Below are 7898 nucleotides of genomic sequence, written 5' to 3' on the forward strand. Positions count from 1 at the left end.
AGCACGTAAGTCGCCATACGCGCATGTTCCTTTACATATGAGCACGCCAGTTTCCTTTCGAGACTGCTGCTCTACATAGGAGCACGTAAGTCACCATATGCGCATGCTTCTTTACATACGAGCACGCCAGTCTCCGTGCGAGACTACTGCTCTACATGTGAGCACATAAGTCGCCATAGGTGCATGCTCCTTTGCATACGAGCACGCCAGTCTCCGTACGAGACTGCTGCTCTACATGTGAGCACGTAAGTCGCCATATGCGCATGCTCCTTTACATACGAGCACGCCCGTCTCCGTGCGAGACTGCTTCCCTACATGGGAGCACGTAAGTCGCCATACACGCATGCTTCTTTACATTTGAGCACGCCAGTCTCCGTGCGAGACTGCTGCGCTATATGTGAGCACATAAGTCGCCATACACGCATACTCCTTTACATACGAGCACGCCAGTCTTCGTACGAGACTGCTGCTCTACATGTGAGCACGTAAGTCACCATACGCGCATACTCGTTTACATACGAGCACGCCAGTCTCCGTGCGAGACTGCTGCTCGACATGCGAGCACGTAAGTCGCCATACGTGCATGCTCCTTTCCATACGAGCACGTCAGTCTCCGTGCGAGACTGCTGCTCTACATGTGAGCTTGTAAGTCGCCAACAGGCGCATGCTCTTTTACATACGAGCGAGCAAACATGCGCCGGCTGGCGCATGCTCCTCTACAGACGAGCACGTAAGTCGCCGGCAGGCGCATGCTCCTCTACATACGAGCACATAAGTCGCTATACGCACATGGTACATTACTTATGAGCACATAAGTTGCCCACGTGCGCATTCTTAGTTACTTACAAACACGCTTACAAAATATAAACTGCACTACAAATGCACAAACCACTTTGGTTATACGCAAAAACACATTGGCTTCCACATCATTACCCTGACACGACTTTACGCCAATTCTCATTCGCGATAACCTGCACAAAGTGGATTAACACGTGCAAATATTATAGACAACAGTTTATAAAGATTTAAACACCAGGTATACGTTTTCCTAAAGGCTTGAGAGACACTCTCTCGAAAAATCATCCGAAGGGAAGGCACTCATCTAGTCCAGAATTCCACCCACTTGCCATTCGCGCATGGGAGCAACACTGGACAAGGGGACCTGAAGGCCTATGGTCCCAAATGCTGCATAAGTCATACGCGCGCTGGGCGATAACCACACTTAACCGCCAAAACTCAGCCTGTTCCAAGACTCATGCATGTGACCTAACCACGTACGCACAACCTGGACAAGCTCATGGTAATGCGCCAGTACAAATGGCAACTGCCTACAACCAATCAGCGTGCACCATGTTTGCCACACCAATTTCCACGATGAACAATCGTAGGATATTCACTGCTCCATTATCTCTACTCACAGCTGAAGACAGACGCAACAAGCGTGGCCAAGAACTTTCCCGCACCCGGGTGACAGGTAAGCCTAAAACTCAATCTTTACTTTCGAGCACACCTAACAAGTCTAGTACTGCTCCCACACTTGCATGCGGGAGCAACACTAGACTGGGGGACATGATGGGGTATGGTATTAGACCCAACCCGAACGACCAGACATATCCGCTACTTATCGCCTTTTATTATAATATTTGTTATTATTACGTACTAACCCCGGAAGCCTAGCGCGTTGTAATTTACACTACACTAGGTTGTGAGCTTGTAGAGACAACCCCTAACTAGGCTTGGCCCATTGAGGTTAGGGTTACGCATGTCTCCTATATAAGGAGGTCTCCACCTCCTTATTAGGGCAAGAGATGTGGGGCAAACACACTTTTTGTAGCTGGAAAAAAGGAGATTCTTCTCCTACCGGCCATCTCTACATCCCCATGTTTCTCTCTTCTCCATTGCAGATCTAGGTTCAAGAGGAAGAACAAGGTGTGATTCTCCATCCTTTCAGAAAGAGAAAGCGGTCCAATCATCCTGGCGGTGATTCCGTGTTTCAACATATACATATATATATATATATAGAGAGAGAGAGAGAGGGAGAGAGAAAAAGTGTATCGTACATGACGGCTTAACGTACTTCACGTACGACAACATGCATGATTTGTTCTATAACATGCGTAACTAATGTTTTCAATATGCGTGATTATTGTGTTTTAACATGCGTGATTTTGGATTTTTGAGTTATAACGTGCGTGATTTTAAAATGAACGTGCGTAATTACCTATCGTACGTGATATACGTTAAGCTGTAATGTACGTTAACCTTCCTCGTGTATATATATATATATATAGATATATATATATATATATATATAGGATTAGGTTCAAACGTGAACAATTTCTCCGGCGTGAACTGATCTGGGCCCTTGATTTTTATGATCTTGAGATTAATGTGAGTGGCATGATGGTAATTATTTGATTAGTTTTTTTTCATTTAATTAAATACAAAAGGGTATATGTGTAATTACACAACCAAAAGAATTCAAATAGAAACCTAAATTGTTTCCATTATATTAAAATCTCATCAAATTAGATCCATTATTTTTGTCTTTCTCCTTCTAGATTTCTCTCCTTCTTGATACAAACACACTGCCGCCGATTGTCCTCTCTCACTTCCTCTTCTTCATCAGCAAATGCATCCTAAACCAAGAACAATTATGTCAATTACTATCCATATCCGGAAGAGAACATAATTTCAAAATCGGATCTTCAATCCACTGCTCCATATTCAAGAACCCACGATTTCATAATCGGATCTGAATGGTGGTGACGACAAGGTGGAAGCCGGTGGAAGATGGGTTTTCCGATTTTTGGTAGTGGCCGGAATTGCCTAATCTGCGACTAACGTGAATGACGGTGCCGGAGAGTCATAATTTCCGTTCAAGAGATGTTCTCCGGTAAACTGGGTGGCTGCTGATGTCCTTTGTTTGCGGCTAGAGTTTGGAAAGGGTTTGCATGGGCTTGGATAAATTATAGGCCAATAATTGCACATGATTAAAAAGTAATTCCTGTGGGCCCACCTGCTGATTATGGGTGTCGGTTGGGTTGGTTTGCTGGTGTCACCTTTTTACATTTTTGGGCTGTGTACATCTATGGAGATGTGGGCCTTTGTGGAATTATTTCATTGGATCATGAAAGTCACGTATAGGATTGGATGCATACATCATTCTCAGAAGTTCAGGTTTATAACTGAGCCATTTTTCTTGGTATAATTTATTTTGGGCCTCATGTTCACCATGGTTGAATAAATGAAATTAAATTCTCATCGTGATGTTTAGTGAAGCCAAGGTATGGATTATTAGATTTTTTTTTGGGCCATCAACAAGTAAATCAGTTATCTTTTATTTTCGAGAGTTGGTGGGTTGATTGTCTCATGTGTATAGCGTCTGTTTTTTGTGATATCTCAGTTTTTTTGTGTGTATTGAATGTGTAAAGTTGTTGATGTACACTTGTGAATTATGCAAAGTATTAGTTGCTAAGTTTTTTTTTGTTTAATTCTTTGATTTTGCTCTGTTTTTAACGCGATGTACACATGTGTATTCTGATTTTGATCTGTTTTTAATGCGATGTACACATGTATATTCTGATTTTGCTCTATTTTAACCCAATGTACACATGTGTATAGCGTCTGCTTTTGTGATATCTCATAATTTTTTGTGTATTGAATGTGTAAAGTTGTTGATGTACACTTGTGAATTATGCAAAGTATTAGTTACTGAGTTTTTTTGTGCTATTATAGGAGATGTCGTTAACGAGAAAAGTGGAGATGGAAGGTCGATAAGGATGATTCAGCATACAACGTGGCGAATAGTTGTAAAAGATTATGTTTTTTGTTTTTTCGATTATGTTGGGTTTATTGTTTATACGAAACTGGAACTTGTAATTATATGTTTTTTTTGTTTGGTTTGGAAAACATTATGGAACTTGTAATTTGTTAAATATAAAATAGTTTTACAGGTATTGTTTCTATGTATGTATTATGTAGCTAGTTACACATATGTACGATGCTGAGTACACATGTGTACTGTTCTATTTATATACAAGTACACATGTGTATACCGTTGAAATATGAAGGCTACGTGGATCTTAAAAATCAAAATTCGAATTCTGGTGATGAATCTGAAATAAAAATTAAAATTGAAATCTGGTGATTTGTTGTTTGTTTTGATAATTATTTTATTAATAAATAAAACATAATGTGGATTATGAATTTAAATTAGGAAAGATGTAACTTAATTCAATTATTAAAATAATGATTTAAATCTAATTTTTATATAATTACAATCCTACCCTTAACAACTAAAAAGGAAATCAAGGGTCCAGATCTGTTCACGCAGTTCACTCTTGGGAGGTTGTTCACGCTGGCACCCTACTCTCTCTCTATATATATATATATATATATATATATATATATATATATATACAGGGGAAGGTTCATTGGGGAACACTAAAAAAGTGGGGAACCGGCTCAAACGAACTCCGATTGGACTCATTCCAGCGGCATTGGAACCGGCTCGTCGAACCCTAACTAGGACCTCTTAACCCTAAACCCTAAATCCTAACTCCTAAACTCTAAACCCTAAAGCTAAAAAATAAGGCTAAAACCTAAGCTAAATCGTAAAATCTAAACTATAAACCCTAAAAGCTAAGCCCTAAAGGCTAAACTAAAGCTAAACCCTATAGCTAAACCCTAAACCCTAAAGCTAAACTCTATACCCTAAAGCTAAACCCTAAGGCTAAACCCTAAAAGCCAAACCCAAATATATTTAGAGTTTAGGGGTTATGATTTAGGGTTTATGGTTAAGAGATTCTAGTTAGGGTTCGACGAGACGTTCCAACGCCGCTGGAATGAGTCCAATCGGAGTTCGTTTGAGTCGGTTCCCCACTGTTCCCCATTTTTTTTGTGTTCCCCAATGAACCTCAGACTATATATATATATATATATATATATATATATATATATATATATATATATATATATATATATATATATATATATATATATATATATATATATATATATATATATATATATATATATATAATTACCATTTATATAAATATAAAAAAATAACTAAATTATATGTCTAATAATAATTATAATTAATATAAATTAATTAATAAATAAATACTAAACGAGCGAGCCTGAGCCAAGTTCGAGCTTGAAAAATTACCTTCGAGCCGAGCTCGAGCTTTAGAAATAAAGATCGAATCAAGCTGAGCCCCGTGGCATCCAATTTAGAAATGAAGATCGAATCTAGTCGAGCTCAAGCTCGGCTCAACTCGTTTGCACCCCTACTATATATATTAATAACTTATATACATGTATAATCATGTTGAATAATTAGTGAAAATATGATTTTTCATTTACTTTGAGCACATATAACTACTATATATACTAATAATTGTTAGGGCATTCATGCACAAAATACAAATATGATTATTTGAAAATGATAAACGAAATACTAACATTTGTCGTTAAATGTAAAATTCAAATGCACATGTGTTCATAAATGAATATTCAAACCATTGTAGAACTCATGAATCTTAAGATCACACAAAACGTTGATAGTACACCCACTGTCGGAAATGGAATGATCGTCCTTTTGGTTAAATCATCGGCAACCCACTCACAAACCATGGGATAGATGCCCCTAAAAAAATTAGTGTTATTTTTGTGCAAAAATTTGAGTCGTCCTCGTAAAAGTTTGGTTAAGCCCTCTAATTATCCCCCATGAAAGAAAATCTTGAGCCTGTCACTGGATTAAATGATGCTCAAACTAAGCACAACACAACACAACTCGATTAGGTTCAACATTCAAAGTCTCAATGAGTCGTGCACCGGCTGTGATATGGTAACATAAAAATCAAAAAAGGAACTTATTTAAGCACGGCAATAAACCAAAGGTTGATACTACCTTCGACCGTGAATAGATCATCCCAGTGCGCACTTGACGCATTTCCTCAACAAACTAATCAATCTTGATATACATTGCCAAGACTAAATGATGAGAAGTCAACATCAATGCAAAGAGCTCGAGATACCAATGATAACGTTTCGAAATTGAATGAGCTTGAGATTGTAACACTGGTCGGGCTTGATTAACGTTCAGGAAGTTATGTAGTGACCTAACCTCCAAGAGTTCGTAAATGGCAGTTAAGAGAGTGACTGAGAGAGAAGTTGTTATTATTATCATTCATACCCTACACTATTACAACTTGTTCCTTTTAGAGTAAATTGCGGTTTTGGTCCCTGTGGTTTAGTAGCCATTGCAATATTTTACAATTTTGAAAAGTCTTGCAATTTTGATACTAATGTAATCATTTCATTGCAATTTCAATCCACCTTATTAACCCCATCCATAACCTAGTTAAAACAAGTAACATGACTATCATGTGCAAGGGCATTATCGTAAATAACCATAAAATGTACGCTGAAGCGTCGGCTGCGCACGTTGAAGCATCAGGTGCACGCTGCAGCATTGGGTCAAACTGGTGTTAAATCACTGATGCTATTGTTAAACTGGTGTGTCGCGCTGTGGGTCAAAAGCAAGTACGAAAGTGGGTCGACGCCATCGCAGGTTATAGGCACATAGCAGCATCGGTTGTACGCATATTTACGCACGCTGCAACATCACTCACACGCTACAACTTCGCCCACACACTGAAGCATCGGCTGCGCACGCTGAAGCATCGGTTGCATGTTGCAGCATCGCTTGCATACGCTACACAATCACCCGCACGCTGAATTATAAACTGGTTATGAATAACCGGTTTTTTTAAACCGGTCCAAAAAGAAAAAACTAGTTCGCTGCAGTGCCGAAAAACCTGCAGAACGATGCACTTTTTTTGATGTGTTTTGTTGAAAAATCTGGATTTTTTTGGGGTTTTTTTTGCTGAAAAAAAACTGCAAATTTTAGGTGGTTTTTTTGCTTTTTTTGCTGAAAGAACCTTTACTTTTTTTGACATTTTTTGATGATAAAAACCTGCATTTTTTGGGTTTTTTTTTTTTTTTTTTTTTTTGCTGAAAAAACCTACAGATTTTTTGTCACGCCCCAACCGATGGCTGAAACATCGGAGGGAGACGAAAACAAGATTGCTCGAGACTTCGTAACACTATTGCGACAATATTTAATTCAAAACTAATTTCATTTCATAACTATAATTGTCAAGTTACAACATACAACGTACAACATTTGAAATTGAAAAGTACAACATTGTTTCAAGTAAGGTACAACAAAATTCAACAACAAGTACAACTTATTCTAGTATTTCTAAATGTGTTTCTAAGTTGTCTCAACTAGATTTCATCAACATCAACATCATCAACCTGTATCATCTTTAAAAGTATGGTTCAATACAAAAATGTATTCCTGAGCATACAAGTTTGATATATAGCATAAGTATCACTAGTACATAAATGGTTTATTGGGGCGTTTAAAATCGTTTTTTGACGGACATGGTTTATGGACCGCCCCAACAAATAGGGAGTCAAAAAATAAGGCTATCTTTTAGCACGGTTAAGAAAACGCGTCTTTAAAAAGAAATAATAGCGTCAGTAAATAGAAACAACCGTGTCCAAAACCACTTCAAATAGGGAGTCAAAAATGAGGCTCTCTTTTAGCGCTGTTAAGAAACCACGTCAATAAATAAAAACAACCGCGTCATTAAATATAGATAACAAAAAAGTGCTAGTACATAAATAATAATAATAATAATAATAATAATAATAATAATAATAATAATAATAATAATAATAACAATAACAACAATAATAATAATAACAATACAGGTAATTTTCTATATTAGCATAACAAAAGAAAGGTTAAGAGTCGATAGATTCAAAACAAACATATAACATAATACTTTGCTACCAAATGATAATAGTCGAACTCTCAC

The sequence above is a fragment of the Helianthus annuus genome, chromosome 9 (assembly GCF_002127325.2).
Source record: "Helianthus annuus cultivar XRQ/B chromosome 9, HanXRQr2.0-SUNRISE, whole genome shotgun sequence".
In the NCBI taxonomy this organism is placed as follows: Eukaryota; Viridiplantae; Streptophyta; class Magnoliopsida; order Asterales; family Asteraceae; genus Helianthus; species Helianthus annuus.